Below are 6242 nucleotides of genomic sequence, written 5' to 3' on the forward strand. Positions count from 1 at the left end.
ATAGCTATGACCAATTTATCAGACAAAATAGTGGCCCAATCCATGATTATACTATTGACGGCCGCTTCCATTAAAGGAACCATATCAATATGAATATTTGCAGAGTCATGAAATCCCCACAATCTACACATCATAATCCCGGCGTAGCAATAAGGTGAAGCCAAAGAAGCATTGGAGTACTTACCCAACATATCATGCTTGTGTTTAGCTGGATTCTGCCTCCAATCTCGGAGAGGTTCGGATGGCGATTCATTCTCCTTCGCGAATTTTTCCAAAAAGGCTCTATTATAGACTAGCTCGGGTTGAGGCAAATGATAGTTCCGTCTCAAGTCATCAGGCTTGAAGGAACCGAAAATCCTTCCATCCTTAGTATGGAAGGTTCTATCAGTGAGAGTAATTTCTTCAATTGCCCAACGTACCACATCAGTATAAGGCAAGACTTGTTCTCTGGCTGCTATTCTGTGCAGAAAGGAGTCAGCCAAATCTTTAAGAGTTGCCTCAGACTTTCTTAGTTCATCCACACTAGCCTCCGTTACTGTCTTTTCTGGTTGTTCTGCTTCTAGCAAATTGTATGTACCTTGCCATGTAGTACCAGGAAGACCAGTGCATGTAGTATCTGAGATTAAGCCTTTCTTTGAAACCATAGCAGCTTGGCCTGAGACAGGTGTCGGAGTAGAACCTGCCACCTTTTTGAACTTCTTTCCCATCATATTCAGACTTCTCTCGGTTGAATTCTACACAAATGCAAGAGAAATCGTAATCAAAGAAATAACAATGACGATCCATAACGGGATAGATATATAACTTGAAGCGTGGTGAGATTAATTCTAAAAGTGGCTGCGGATCTAATGATTTGAGAGGGCACCGCAGATGCAATGATGGTGATTTTACAGCCTGCAGCTCCATAAATGACCATTACTTAAGTTATTAAACCGAATGACCCCTTAAAGCGTGCAATAGATTTCTTCAAAGGTCTAATCGTAATTGCTCGTTAATTCGAAGGGGCAAAGCTTTAAATACGCATGCATTACCTTATCCCTTTACTTAACGGCATTTTGAAATTTGTGCTTTTGTCAAATCGGATTTAAATATAACTTTAATGCTTTGAAATAATCACCTTTTTTTTTAGGAGTTCTGGTCATCATTAAGCGTCATCGCATCGCATCGGGAGTGTGAGTGACATTATCATTTGGGAGAGATCTTGGCGAATGCCGATTGCGACATTGTATCATATTAGCGCGCGAACATAATCCCTAAATGCATATCAATTGATTTACCGACTACCGATAGCGATATCACATCGCATCGGGAAAAAGATCTGAACGTCTTATGAAGATGTATGGGATTCTGCCGACTACCGATAGCGATATCGCATCGGGTCGAGGCTTAAAAGACTTTTCATAAGAGGCAGCGCCGATTTTTGATCACCGATATCGTGTCGCATCGGGGAAAAGATGTGTGCTTTTTCTGTGTGTGCATTGGCTATCGCCGATGACCGATAGCGATATCGCATCGGAAAGAACCAAGGTAGCAAACGGTCTTGCGATTGCTTTTTCGGACTTAACCAAAAATTGCTTATTATTTGTTCAAAAAGGCTTTTGTTAACAAATTCATTTGATTATCATACCTTTTTCGAACAAATTCATTAATGCCAATTAAAATTTTTAAAAGGGACCCATTTCATATGTTAATTGTTTGTGATAAAAATGTTATGAAATGGGGGGTTGTTGTAGGGCACAACAATTGGTGATTCGCTGGTAGAACCAGTTATCTCTGGACTAATAAATATACTTACACCTTTTCAAATAGAATCTTTATAAAGAAAGGAAACTTCTAATATAACTAGATGTCTATTGATTCTGAATAAAACAGGTTTCTTCATTTGACTTCCTCTTTTTATAAACACACTTTGAGTTTTAAAACAAGTCCTTATTGGTTCATAAAAGTAAAATAGAAAACTTCTCCATATCAACTTTTTAAAATAAACTCCTCTGTCACAGGTAGAGCCTCTGCTGCCAGCAAACGTTCATAGTCTCGGCAGGGTTACCTTTTAACCATGTCATTGTCCATTGTTCCATTCACTTAAGAGTGTGACTAAACAGAATGAATTCAAAAGATATTTTTGTATTTTTTGAATTTCACTTTCTTCTTTGCTTAAGATAAAAGCCATTGTCCTGGTTTGGTGGCCAGATAACGACAATGCCATTCACGGGTAGTAATCAAACTGAACAAGCTGGCTCGTGATGAGACCCCTTGTCTTGAAATTTCAATCCATTACCCTGTTTGGTATGCAGTTTTGGTAATGTCAGTTAAATTATTTTCCTATGAACATGGTAAGCAGGCTTGTAATAAGACCTCTTATCTTTGATCTTTTATATTTTAGAATTACACTCTGAGAAATCATAAACTTTTAGTGAATGGGATGAACAACTATCTTCTTAAGAGTAAATGGATGACAGGTTTAAGAGTTAAAGATGCTGAAGATGGATTAGCTCCTCTTTTAATATAGATAACCTTTGGAGACTTATTTTGAAAACCCAAGATGACTCATAGAACTTCGTTCAGAGTGAAGTTTACAAAAGTTAGACTGTGATGTTCAGAATAAAAAGATGTCTAATTTCCTAGAAATGATCTTTCTTGGTTTAAGACGCTATTATCCAAAAGTAAATATTAATAGTGCGGTGGCGAGACAACTTTTAATTACAGCGAAAGGTCAATGGAAGATGTCCCACATCCTTATTTCTACAAATCCTACAAACTATATAAAAACTATCAAACTACATAGAGAAGGGGTTACCTCCTCAATTAAAGAATTTCTTCAAGATCAGACCATTGACAGGGAGAGAATCCCTCACCCCTGATAGATTTTGCAGTATAAAAGTGGAATGGCCTACTTTTTCACAGATCTGAAATGGTCCGAGCCACATTTTTTGAAATTTGGAATGTTTACCTTTGTCTTCATGGGCTTTGTCCCATTTCAGGACTAGATCTCCGACTTGGAATTGTTTAGGACTAGATGAGGCCAGATCAAAAGCTGCTTTAATGACTTGCTGATGTTTAGCGTGTGTAACCTTGGCTTTTTCCCTTTCTTCTTCAAGTTTAAGAATTTGATCATATCTAAACTGGATAGAGGAAGAAGGAGGTTCGTCAATAAATTGCACTAGGGCTAGAGATGGAAAAAGAAGATTGGTTGGTACGATTGCTTCTTTTCCATAGACAAGATTAAACGGAGAGGTCCCTATGGAAGCTTTCTGTGTTATCCTATCAGCCCATAATGCAAATACCAAGGATTTATGCCAATTCTTATGATTCTCTTCGATTGTTCGCTTAATGATTTTGATTAGGTTTTTATTAGTTGATTCTGCTAGGCCATTACCCTGAGGATAGTAATTAGCAGAATACTTTAATTTAAATCCCCTTTTGATAGCGAAATCAATCATTGCATTACCTGAGAAGTAAGAAGCATTATCAAAGACAAGAGTGTTTGGAACACCAAACCTGGTAATGATGAACTGATCTATAAATTCAATGATCGCCTCAGAGTTTGTTGTTTTTAACGGAAATGCTTCTACCCACTTTGTAAAGTAATCAGTTGCTGTAAGAATATATTTGTGCTGCTTGGAAGAAGAAGGATTAATTTCTCCAATGATGTCCAATCCCCATTGTTCAAAAGGTTGTTCAATGTTGATTGGTTGCAAAGGGAAAGCTGGTTTTTGTTGTCTTCCACTGGCAGTTTGGCATTTGATGCATTTCCTTACATATTCGTGAGCGTCCTTAAACAAAGTAGGCCAATAGTATCCAGCATGAATGATTTTATGAGCTGTTGTATCAGCTCCGAAATGTCCTCCTGCTGGTCCGTCGTGTAGCTCCTGCAAAACCTTTTGAGCTTCAGGTTTCTCAAGGCATCTTAATAGGACAGAATCATAGTTTCTTCTGAAGAGCACATCGCCAATAATGGAAAAACTCTTAGCTTTCAATCTAATGGCTCTTTTGTTTTTGTAGGACAAATTGGTAGGTGCATAACCATTCTTTAAATAAAAGATCAGATCTGCATATTGAGATTCGGAATCAGGAATACTTAGCTGATTAACTTCTTGGGTTTGCTCTGTATCACTTGATTCCGGAATGTTTGATGCTCCTGCTAATATCCTGCAAAAACCTTGACCTTTAACAAACTTTGCTGGCTTTATTTCTAGATCATATTCTTGGAGAGCTGCGACCCAATTTGCCCTCTTTTCTCCCAATTCCTTTTGGATTAATAGTTGCCTAACTGCTGAGAAAGGAACTATCACTTTAGTATGGGTTTTTAAAAGAAAGGGTCGATAATGTTTGACTGCTTTAAAGACAGCAAAAGCTTGTTTCTCAATATCGGAATAGTTTAATTCGGCGCCTTGAAAGTTTGAACTGAAGAACGAGATGGGCGCTTCCAAATTGTCATCATTCAACTGGGTGAGCACTGCTGCGTAAGATAAGTCGGATGCAATGGTATATAATATAAAATGATTAGAAAGATTTGGAGTATTCAGAGCTGGGACATTGATTATTGATTGCTTAATATCATTAAAAGCTTACTTTTCCTCTATTCCCCATCTGAAGGTTGAATTCTTTTTAATCATCATTTGTAGTGGTAGTACAATCTGTGAAAAATCTGGAACAAATCGTTTAACGAAATTAATCTGCCCTAGAAACGACTGCATCGATTTTTTGTTGTGCGGAAAAGGAATTTCAGAAATTTCCTTAATTCGATCAGGATCTACATAAATGCCATCTTTAGATACAATAAACCCTAGAAGCTTACCCTGGTTGAGAGCAAAGAAAGACTTTTTCGGGTTGAGAGAGATACCATATGTTTTGCATCGTTGAAAAATCTGTTTTAAATCATGCAAGTGGTTATATCTCTTTTTAGAATACACAGTAATATCATCGAGGTAGACGACTACTGTCCGGTTAATTAACCCTCTAAAGGCTGTATACATGGCTCTTTGGAATGTCGCTCCTGCATTTATGAGTCCAAAAGGCATCTTTTGATATGCATAAGTTCCCCATTTTGTCCTGAATGTAGTCTTTAGTTGGTCATCAGGATGGACCAACACTTGATTATATCCTGAGAAACCGTCGAGAAAGGACATTAATTCAGATCCTGCTACCGATTGGAGGATTTGTTCCATGGTAGGCAGTGGGAAATTATCTTTCAAGCTTGCCTTATTCAAGTTTCTGAAATCAATACAGATTCGAATGTCGCCGTTTTTCTTCCTGACTGGTACCATATTGGAGACCCAGTTTGAGTGTCGGACAGGGAAGATAATCTTAGCTTTTAGGAGCTTATTAAGTTCCGACTTTATTTGGCTCTCCAAATTCGGGTGTATTTTTCTTAACTTCTGCTGGATAGGTTTTTGATCGGGAAGCATAGGAATAGTATGTTGTATGATAGATGTATCATATGTCTTGAGGTCGTCATACTTCCAAGCAAAAACTTGCTTGTTTTTCCTTAAGAGTTTGATGAATGCTTCCTTTTCTTCTATAGAAAGTCCTAGCCCTAAGTTGATATTTTGAGGAGCTTGATCTGTTCCCAAATTGATCGATTCAAACCTAAGAGTAGAGCTTTGGAGTTTTGCATTAATTACAGGTTTGAACCTATCTTTAATGTCATAAAGGTCTTCGAGCTTTACTACAGGCTTAGGAATCGCGTTATCTTGAGATGTTTCTTTCATTTGAGAATCATGGTCATGCTCTTCAATGATTTGATTGTCATAAGACTTTTCAGAGGTTAAGAATTGCAAGATGTCCTCGTCATGGTTGAAAACCCTCCAGTTAGTGATGTTATCGGGAACTGAAGGTCTAAAAATTAATTCTATAGAAAATCTATCAAGGCTATAGTCTTCGGAAGGGAGGAGTTTGGAAGCTACGTTGGCTAGTAAATCAGCTGCTGAGTTTTGTGATCTTGGAATTGAAGAAATGTTGAATGCTGAGAAATGCAAAGTAAGATCTTGCACTAGCGATTGATAATGCTTAAGGTGGCTTGAAAGGCAATGAATTGTATTTCTTACCTGTTTAACAATGATCTCACTATCGCCGAATACTTTTATATATTGGACTTTAAGGTCAATTGCCTTATATAGTCCCTGCACTAGAGCTTCGTATTCGGCCGTTTTATTGGTGCATTCAAATTCTAATCGACAGGATAGCATTGTTTTTTCGCCTTGCGGACTAACCAAAATGCAACCTGCTCCTGATCCCTCACT

Source organism: Pinus tabuliformis, chromosome 4_1 (genome assembly GCF_031772625.1).
Source record: "Pinus tabuliformis cultivar Carrire ecotype Pingquan chromosome 4_1, CPIR1, whole genome shotgun sequence".
Taxonomy (NCBI): Eukaryota; Viridiplantae; Streptophyta; class Pinopsida; order Pinales; family Pinaceae; genus Pinus; species Pinus tabuliformis.